Source organism: Paramisgurnus dabryanus, chromosome 8, assembly GCF_030506205.2.
Source record: "Paramisgurnus dabryanus chromosome 8, PD_genome_1.1, whole genome shotgun sequence".
Lineage (NCBI taxonomy): Eukaryota > Metazoa > Chordata > Actinopteri > Cypriniformes > Cobitidae > Paramisgurnus > Paramisgurnus dabryanus.
This window is the reverse complement of record NC_133344.1, coordinates 40,712,418-40,720,945: the sequence shown is the minus strand read 5'-3', so window position 1 is coordinate 40,720,945 and position 8,528 is coordinate 40,712,418. Positions and strand designations below refer to the sequence as shown.

Here is an 8,528-nt window from a genome sequence, read left to right as displayed (position 1 = left end):
GTCCTTGATATGAAGTTTCAACAGGTGATCTTCCTAGTCCAGAATTTGGATCTTTACTGATGGAGGGAGATCCTCCATCAGGATCCACTGTCTGCAGTCTGCTAGAGCACCCAGAACCAGAGTTATACACTATCAAAGACAGTGTTTACAACATAAAAAAATACAATTTGGTGTTTCATCATATGAAAAACAACATAAATAAGAAAATTTGTCACAAACAGCAGCTTTTTATGTAACTTCAAAGGGGTTTCTTTAAAATGATATAAAGATATTGCATTTATTCCACTGTATGTGGTTATGGGGACACTTCAAATATTTTTAGGCAGAAATTGAATACAAAAAGGGTATTATTCCTCCCATCAGTTGGAGTAAAATAACTTTTGCATACATTATGATTGAGAAAATTTTTATTTTTCCTCTGTAAGCTGACAATTGCTGGAATCAAACAAAACTGTCTGCAGGTTTCGTTCCCACTCAGGGCCAGAGTTATACACTTTTAAATACAGACTTTAGAAAAAAAAACATAAAAAAGTGCCTATTTATTTGTGTGTTTATTAGAGGCCTGAGTAGTTGTATGGGGACACCATTCGTCAAACTTTTATGACCCCCTCCCCCACCCCGTTGACAGGTCGTGTTTTATGACCCTTTGACAGGGGGGCGGGCCCATCAATCAAAATCTGTACAAGTTGTCAACTTTAGACAGAAAGTATTTAATGGTTTTATTGCCGGTCATTTAGAGTGATTGTTTTTCCTGAGTGTGTTTTATGTCACGCGTATGCTGTTATGTTTAATGACGGCTCGTGTTTCGACATTTGCTGTTTATTGACATTTGATGTCAGATCTCAACCATCCTCCCTCCTGTGCTCGCCCCGTGCGCTTCTCAATACTGACTGTCACACCGCGGGTGTGTTGTTGAATCTAAAGTTTTGCAACAGCATAAGTTTATTTAAAGGCAATCACTAATCATATATATATATATATATATTAGATGTACCAGGCTACGCTTAAAGCCGATGTTTTCTATCGAGCTATAGTTTCTGATCAGACACAAAGTCTGAACTAAATAAAATTTTAAACGGTTCACGAAGTCCGGGAATCTTTTCATGACCTGGTCTACAGTTTCACGCGTATTAAAGATCCGGCGGTGTCTGACAAAGCGTCGGGTGATTGTTCATATCTGTCATTTAAAATAAAGTTAATAAATGTAATTCTGTCCACTATGGCAAAATAGGAATTTATTTTAGATTTAGGGGAATCTTTAACCATGTCTCTGATTAAAACTTTTGATTGTAACATCACAAGTTATTTAATTAAATATTCTGTATAGGGGTATAGTTTAAGCAATGACCTGAGCCATTACCTTCGGAGCCGTCAATACTACATTCTTTAGACGATAGTCTAAACTAAATAAATTTTTAAACGGTTCAGGAATTCCGTGAATCTTTTCATAACCTGCACTATAGTTTCACGCGTATTAAAGATCCGGCGGTGCCTGACAAAGCGCCGGGTGAGTGTTCATAGCTGCCATTTTAAAATAATGTTAATAAATGTAATTCTGTCCACTATGGCAAAATAGGATTTTATTTTAGATTTAGTGGAATCTTTAACCAAGTCTCTGATTAAGACATGTGTATACGTGCACAGATGGTGACAGAGAAACTTATATATGACGTTAATAATCTTTTAAATGTTTTTAAGACGTATTCACCCCATTTTGGGGTTTTATTTTTAATTAAAGGCTTCTTAAAACATGTGTGAATATGTGTATATTATACAAAGAGTCTTATATTGTCTGCTCTGACAAAAATAAAGTATTTTTTAGGTTTAGGGGAATTGACAGCGTGTGTCTTATAAATACAACTTGATAATACGTTTGTTTTGTAAAGAGACTTCTTTAAAGTCACGCAAGAATAAAATATTTTAGTTGTAACTGGTTAAACTTAAAGCCGATATTTTCTTTCGAACTAGTCTATTTTCTGTTCAGACACAAAGTTTTCTGATGCTGATATTATGTCAGTGTGTGTTTGTGTGGGGGTCGTGTGATGTAATCTTTGAAAGTTTATGACCGAACCTTTATTGGGGAGCGACAAGAGATCTCCCGGAATCAGTTTGGATGGAGCAGAGCTGTTATACTCAAGTCTATTGGTATGTATGTGTTTCGCTGTGTTCGTTCCAGTATTTTGTATGATTTATTTAAAAACTAAAAATTCGATCTCTGGTATTGCAGCGAAATTGTCTAAACTGGTATTAACTATTCCTGGTAAATCGCGGAGAAGAGTGGCCTGAACAAAAAAGTCAGACCGAGACTAGAACCTCCCGCAGCGTAACACGGAAATCTTGGAACAAAAGAGACGCCGACTGGCTCGTGTTGTCCGGTGTGTTTTTATTTAATCCTGTTACAATAGATTTAAACAAACTGGTTTGGTTTAATATTTTCTAATAACATGTGTTATCTGTTTTAAAGGTTTGGATATCAGAGGCAAAGCGAACGTTGTGTGTACTATTGCAAAATATATAGCGGATCTCCACGGTACGTTTATCTTGCATAAGAAAATTGTTTTATTTAGATATTTGTCCTAATAACTTGTTTTTATCTGTTTACAGGTTAGGATACAGACCACAACGCTTTGGACGTATCTTTAAAAAAGATTAAAATCAGAGACTTTTTGGATTTGTCTGGGGACATTTTAAACATTTTGTGGCAAATTGGATTTAAAACATTTCGGATACTGGATACCTAGTTTGATTTGTCCACAGAGCTTGTTTAAGACGTTTTCACCGCATTTTAGGGTTTATTTTTAATTAAAGGCTTCTTAAAACATGTGTGAAAATGTGTATATTATACAATGAGTCTTATATTGTCTGCTCTGACATAAATAAATTTTTATATTAGATTTTAGATCAATTGACTGTGTGTGTTTTATGTCAAGCGTATGATGTTATGTTTAATGACGGCTCGTGTGACAGCTTGTGTTTAGGCATTTGATGTCAGATATCACCCTTCCTCCCTCCTTTCGCACAAGACCTGCATTCTTTCACAGGGGTGCGTGTTGTAAAGCGATTAAAGATTTCTAAAACTCAATGTTGGTAAAACAATCCCCCATTACGGTGTCAAAAAAGTAAAATGTTTATTTTAGATTTAGACAAATCATGAACAATGCTACGATTAAAACATTTGTTTGTAACATCACAAGTTATTTAATGAAATATTCCGTATACGTGTATAGTTTAAGCAATGATCTGAGCCATAACCTTCGGAGCCGGCAATACTATAATCTTTAGACGAAAGTCTAAACTAAATAAAATTTTAAACGATTCATGAGTTCCGTGAATCTTTTTCATGACCTGCTCTATAGATTCACAAGTATTAAAGATCCGACGCTGCCTGACAAAGCGCCGGGGGTGAGTGTTCATATATGCCGTTTTAAAATAACCTTAATAAATGTAATTCTGTCCACTATGACAAAATAGGATTTTATTTTAGATTTAGGGGAGTCTTTAACCAAGTCTCTGACTAAGACATGTGTATACGTGCACAGATGGTGACAGAGAAACTTATATATGACGTTAATAAACTTTTAAATGTTTTTAAGACGTATTCACCCCATTTTGGGGTTTTATTTTTAATTAAAGGCTTCTTAAAACATGTGTTAATATGTGTATATTATACAAAGAGTCTTATAGTGTATGCTCTGACAAAAATAAATTATTATTTTAGATTTTAGGACAAATGACTGCGTCTATCTTATAAATACAACTTGATATATACGTTTGTTTTGTCAATAGACTTCTTTAAAGTCACGCAAGAATAAAATATTTTAGTTGTAACTGGTTAAACTTAAATGTACTATTATCTATTTAACTATAAGCTATATTTTCTGAGCAGATATTTTTCCGTTTCTGATGCTGGTCTTATAACAGTGTGTGGGAGATGATGGCTGTTCACAGCAGGTGGCGGGTTGTAAACTAGGGTCTTTTTAAAACTGTAGTGGTAAAAAATGTAATAGCACATTGACAAAAATAAAGCATTTGGTTGTAACAAATTATTTAATGAAATATTCAGTATGTGTATAGCGATGAACGGTGTCAAAATCACCGGGGTCCCAACAATACTATAGTCTTTAGACTAAAGGGTATTTATTTTAATATAAATAAAATCTTAATCTTTTCGTGCACAATATTCTGATCATGCCATTAGATTGTGTACCAGCGTTTACAATAGAGAACATACGCGGATGAGTGTTCATATACACCGTTAAGAAACTTTTTTTAAACGATTAAAGACATTTTCAAATCATCTTATGGGGTTTGTTTTAAATTAATGACATCTTAAAACCAACAGGGAATATGTGTTTATTACACAATAAAATGTAATTCTGGCCGCTCTGACAAAATAAGGGTTTAATTTTAGATTTAGTGAATTCTTTAATCAAGGCTCTGATTAAAACACATGAATGCGCGAACCACAGTTTGCCAGAGAACGTACGCTGAGGCGCTCTTATGGCGTTAAGAACCTTTTTATTGTTTAAGACATTTTGACCACATTTCCTGGTTTTGTGTCCGCTGTGGATCCCAACCTCTATGTGTTTATTATACAACAAATGCAATTCTGTCAGCATTTCTAATTTAGAACGCCTTTGATTTAAACATGAGGGTTTTAAAATGAAACGGCCATGTGACTTTTATGACAAAAGCTATTCGATCTTAATTTTTTGTTTTAACATCCAAAAGTTTTATACACAGTCCATAATTAAACAACTAGGTGTGTATGAGTAAGATTATATCTAATGTCACACGAGCAGCACCAAATCGCGCATGTGTCTGTGTGTGTGTGTGTGCATCCAGGCTGTTTATGTGTGGGCGTGTTTATGAGCCTGTGTCTATGCAAGGTGTGTGTGCGTGTGTGTGTGTGTGTGTGTGTGTGTTTGCATGGGGGTCTATGAGGTCTCTGTTTGTTACTAAAGTTTTGATATTAAGTCTGTGTCCTCATTGACAATAAGTAAGGGTTTTTAGATGTAGGCTTTATTACACAGATACTGATTAAATCATGTTATGCATTATTTGCGATTTAAAGAAACTTAAAAGGTTTAAGACATTTTATCTCACATTGTGGTGTTGTTTTTTAATTAATGTAACCTTAAAACCCTCTGTTATCCATTTAGGGAACAATAAAATGTTAGCAAATATTATTTATCAAAGTTGACGATGTTATAAGCCAGGATGTCACTAACGTGACAACAAACATTTATTTAAAGACAAAACATTTTAACAAAATTGCCATGGCTTACAGAGACACACTAGACTTAATAATAAAAATAAAAATATACTATTCGAACATCCTAACCTGGTATTAGGTTAGATTAGGTTTTAAGGTCAATCAGCGTCTTTAGCTTTACAACTTACAGCACAAAACCCCCAATGACAGGATTTTTATGAAGTGGAGCAGACCCTTGGTATGCCTGTGGGGTTAGGTACAACTAAGGTCAACATCTATCAGTGCATAATAAGCAAACATGAAATTATATTTTAACTATGGTTTGTTAATGATGTTGCTAGGTTCGCGTATTTTTTCTGAAACAAACTTTTCTTTTCAAACTTAGTTAGGATACACATGTTTGTCGCCTCAAACACCTGATCAAAGTTTTTCTTCGCTAGCGACAACTAATGTCTGAGATTTTGTAAATTCATCAGATGTTTCTTACTTGTGTATTTTCTTAAACAAACTTTTTCTTTTCAATCTTAGACAGTCTTCATACGTTTGTCTTTCGATAAGTTGTTCATAGTTTTTCTTCGCTAGTGTCAACTCATGTATGAGATTTGTAAATTTCATCATATGTTCTTACATGTGTATTTTCTGAAACAAATTTATGCTTTTCAAACTCAGGTAGTCATCATACTTTTGTCTCTACATACATTTGTTCAAAGTTTCTTGTAGCTAGTGTCAACTGATGTCTGAGATTTTGTAAATTCAACAGATGGTTTTACGTGTGTATTTCTTAAACAAACATGTTGCTGTTCAAACTTAGGCAGTGTTCATACGTTTGTCTTTTCATAAGTTGTTCATAGTTTTTATTTGTTAGCGTCAACTAATGACAGAGATTTTGTAAACTCATCAGATTCAAACAAAACTCATTCATTTCTGTAGTTTATGTAACACCTTGTCAAACTCTTAAAGGTAGTACTATCTGTTTAAAACAACAATGCAAAGTATTTTAGATTTACTTGATAAATCTTTTACATCAAAACAAACTAGGATAGCAATATGTTTGAATCTGTAACAGGTGATACCACCAATACCGTGTTGTACATAACAAAGTCTGTAAAATAATAAAGATTGATTAGGTTTTTATTTAGTAAACCTTTTAACACAAAGTGTAGAGTCTTTTGTATGTAACAACAAAGATGCGATGAAACAACGCAAAACAAGAGAGGATGCGTTTGTTAAAACACATATAAATTAAGATGCATACATCTACAAATGGGGCAATGTCTTTAATCTATTGGTCCCGAATTTAGAGGCTATACGGCCAAACTATTTCAAACATTGCCCCATTTGTAGATGTATGCATCTTAATTTATATGTGTTTTAACAAACGCATCCTCTCTTGTTTTGCGTTGTTTCATCGCATCTTTGTTGTTACATACAAAAGACTCTACACTTTGTGTTAAAAGGTTTACTAAATAAAAACCTAATCAATCTTTATTATTTTACAGACTTTGTTATGTACAACACGGTATTGGTGGTATCACCTGTTACAGATTCAAACATATTGCTATCCTAGTTTGTTTTGATGTAAAAGATTTATCAAGTAAATCTAAAATACTTTGCATTGTTGTTTTAAACAGATAGTACTACCTTTAAGAGTTTGACAAGGTGTTACATAAACTACAGAAATGAATGAGTTTTGTTTGAATCTGATGAGTTTACAAAATCTCTGTCATTAGTTGACGCTAACAAATAAAAACTATGAACAACTTATGAAAAGACAAACGTATGAACACTGCCTAAGTTTGAACAGCAACATGTTTGTTTAAGAAATACACACGTAAAACCATCTGTTGAATTTACAAAATCTCAGACATCAGTTGACACTAGCTACAAGAAACTTTGAACAAATGTATGTAGAGACAAAAGTATGATGACTACCTGAGTTTGAAAAGCATAAATTTGTTTCAGAAAATACACATGTAAGAACATATGATGAAATTTACAAATCTCATACATGAGTTGACACTAGCGAAGAAAAACTATGAACAACTTATCGAAAGACAAACGTATGAAGACTGTCTAAGATTGAAAAGAAAAAGTTTGTTTAAGAAAATACACAAGTAAGAAACATCTGATGAATTTACAAAATCTCAGACATTAGTTGTCGCTAGCGAAGAAAAACTTTGATCAGGTGTTTGAGGCGACAAACATGTGTATCCTAACTAAGTTTGAAAAGAAAAGTTTGTTTCAGAAAAAATACGCGAACCTAGCAACATCATTAACAAACCATAGTTAAAATATAATTTCATGTTTGCTTATTATGCACTGATAGATGTTGACCTTAGTTGTACCTAACCCCACAGGCATACCAAGGGTCTGCTCCACTTCATAAAAATCCTGTCATTGGGGGTTTTGTGCTGTAAGTTGTAAAGCTAAAGACGCTGATTGACCTTAAAACCTAATCTAACCTAATACCAGGTTAGGATGTTCGAATAGTATATTTTTATTTTTATTATTAAGTCTAGTGTGTCTCTGTAAGCCATGGCAATTTTGTTAAAATGTTTTGTCTTTAAATAAATGTTTGTTGTCACGTTAGTGACATCCTGGCTTATAACATCGTCAACTTTGATAAATAATATTTGCTAACATTTTATTGTTCCCTAAATGGATAACAGAGGGTTTTAAGGTTACATTAATTAAAAAACAACACCACAATGTGAGATAAAATGTCTTAAACCTTTTAAGTTTCTTTAAATCGCAAATAATGCATAACATGATTTAATCAGTATCTGTGTAATAAAGCCTACATCTAAAAACCCTTACTTATTGTCAATGAGGACACAGACTTAATATCAAAACTTTAGTAACAAACAGAGACCTCATAGACCCCCATGCAAACACACACACACACACACACACACACACACACGCACACACACCTTGCATAGACACAGGCTCATAAACACGCCCACACATAAACAGCCTGGATGCACACACACACACACAGACACATGCGCGATTTGGTGCTGCTCGTGTGACATTAGATATAATCTTACTCATACACACCTAGTTGTTTAATTATGGACTGTGTATAAAACTTTTGGATGTTAAAACAAAAAATTAAGATCGAATAGCTTTTGTCATAAAAGTCACATGGCCGTTTCATTTTAAAACCCTCATGTTTAAATCAAAGGCGTTCTAAATTAGAAATGCTGACAGAATTGCATTTGTTGTATAATAAACACATAGAGGTTGGGATCCACAGCGGACACAAAACCAGGAAATGTGGTCAAAATGTCTTAAACAATAAAAAGGTTCT

General features: G+C 33.7%; 1 long non-coding RNA gene across 1 annotated transcript; it reads left to right on the top strand.

Moving 5' to 3' along the window:
- The first annotated feature begins 651 nt into the window (after nt 1-651).
- Nucleotides 652-2,899, top strand: LOC135771535 (uncharacterized). Its single transcript, XR_010542953.2, has 3 exons — nt 652-2,375; nt 2,465-2,530; nt 2,605-2,899. It is a non-coding gene; the product is annotated as an uncharacterized lncRNA (long non-coding RNA).
- Nucleotides 2,900-8,528: the final 5,629 nt, after the last annotated feature.